The sequence below is a fragment of the Ursus arctos genome, unplaced genomic scaffold, assembly GCF_023065955.2.
Source record: "Ursus arctos isolate Adak ecotype North America unplaced genomic scaffold, UrsArc2.0 scaffold_7, whole genome shotgun sequence".
NCBI lineage: Eukaryota > Metazoa > Chordata > Mammalia > Carnivora > Ursidae > Ursus > Ursus arctos.
The window spans coordinates 51806771-51808752 of NW_026623089.1; the positions used below are offsets into that span (position 1 = coordinate 51806771).

Sequence of the window (1982 nt, forward strand, 5' to 3'; positions counted from 1 at the left end):
AAGATAAAAGCTTTCTTACTCATTTAAGAAATAAGCATTACCCGGATTCTAAAACCACACAAAAACAATTTTAAAAAACTACGGATAAAAGCTCTTGTGATCAACTGAAGCAAAATACCTTGCAAAATATTAGCAAGTCCACTTCAACAATAAATAAAAAGGTTAATATTCTATGACCGAGTTGTATTTCTCTCAGGAACACAAGGTTGGCATGACATCCAAACTTCAATCTGTGAAATCTACCATGTTACCAGAAGGAGAGAGGCAAAATGATCACACGATTCAGTAGATGCAGATGGAACTTTTGACAAATTTCAATAGCATTTGTGCTTTAAAAAAATAAAGCAGTGCTCGCGTCAGCAGCACATATACTAAAATTGGAACAATACAGAGATTAGCATGGCCTCGTGCAAGGAGGACAGGCAAATTTGTGAAGTGTTCCATATTTTTTTAAAAAGATTTGACTTATTTGAGAGAGAGAGAGAGTGCGCCCACAAGTGGGAGAATAGCAGAGGGAGAAGGAGAAGCAGACTCCTGCTGAGCAGGGAGCTGGATGTGGGGCTCAATCCCAGGACCCTGGGATCATGACCTGAGTCGAAGGCAGACGTTTAACCAACTGAGCCACTCAGGCGCCCCAAGTGTTTCATATTTTTTAAAATGATTTCCAGTTCAAAACAAAATTTAAAGCAAACTAGCAATAGAAACTTGTTCAACTCAATAAAGGGCACTTATAAAAACCTTACTCTATCATCCTGTTTTCTCACTATATTTGGAATAAGGCAATAGTGTCTGCTTTCCCTTCTCCTGCTTAACACTGTGCTATGGTATGAATGTTTTTGTCCCTCCCCCACCAACTGATACCTTGAAATTATAATCCTAACTAATACCATATTATGATATTCATGGGTGGGGCCTCTGGGAGGTGATTAGGTCATAAGGGTGGAGCCCTTATGAAATGCATTATGATCTTATGAAAGATTCTACAGAGCTCCTTAGCCCCTTCCACCATGTGAGGACACAAGAACTCTGTGACCCAGATGAGGGCTCCCCTGACTACGTTGGCAGGTTGATCTCAGACTTCCAGACTCCCGAACTGCGAGAATAAATTTGATATTTTAAGCTACCTGGTCTGTGGTGTTTTGTTATAGCTGCCCAAATGGACTGCGACCTACTGTATGAAGATCTTAGTGCAATAAGGTAAGAAAAAGAAATAAAAGGCACATACATCGGACAGGAAGAAGTGGTCTTTATTCACAGGTGACATAATTGTGTTTGTAGAAAATCCTAGGGAATCTACATAAAAACTTTAAAACTAATATGGATTGGGGCTCCTGGCTGGCTCAGAAGAACACGTGACTCTTGATCTTGGGGTCATGAGTTCGAGTCCCATGTTGGGTATAAAGATTATACATACATACATATATACATATGTGTGTATGTATATATGTGTGTGTGTATATAAATAAAATAAACTTTATATATGTTATATATATAAAACATATATATAAAAACATATATATAAACATATGTATGTAAAATATACACACACACACACACATATACACACACACACACACACATATATATATATATATATATATAAATAAATAAACTTAGGGCACCTGGGTGGTTCAGTAGGTAAAGTATCTGCCTTTCACCCAGGTCATGATCTCAGGGTCCTGGCATCAAGTCCCACACTGGGTTCCCTGCTCATCAGGGAGTCTGCTTGTCCCTCTACCTCTCCCCCTGCTCATGATCTCTCTCTCTCTCATGCTGTCTCTCAAATAAATAAAACCTTAAAATAAACTTAAAAAAAATTAGTACAGGGGCACCTGGGTGGCACAGTTGGTTAAGCACCTGACTCTTGGTTTCAGCTCAGGTTGTGATCTCAGCCTGGGATCGAGCCCTGTGTCGGGCTCCACACTGAGCTTGGAGTCTGCTTGGGATTCTCTCTTCCTCTCTGATCCCCCACCCCCACTCTC

The 1982-nt window shown here is 39.9% G+C and overlaps 1 non-coding gene across 1 annotated transcript; it reads left to right on the plus strand.

Annotated features, from left to right (window-relative positions):
* The first annotated feature begins 347 nt into the window (after positions 1–347).
* On the plus strand, positions 348–450 carry LOC113259305 (U6 spliceosomal RNA). Its single transcript, XR_003317551.2, has one exon. It is a non-coding gene; the product is annotated as a U6 spliceosomal RNA (small nuclear RNA).
* The last annotated feature ends 1532 nt before the right edge of the window (positions 451–1982 follow it).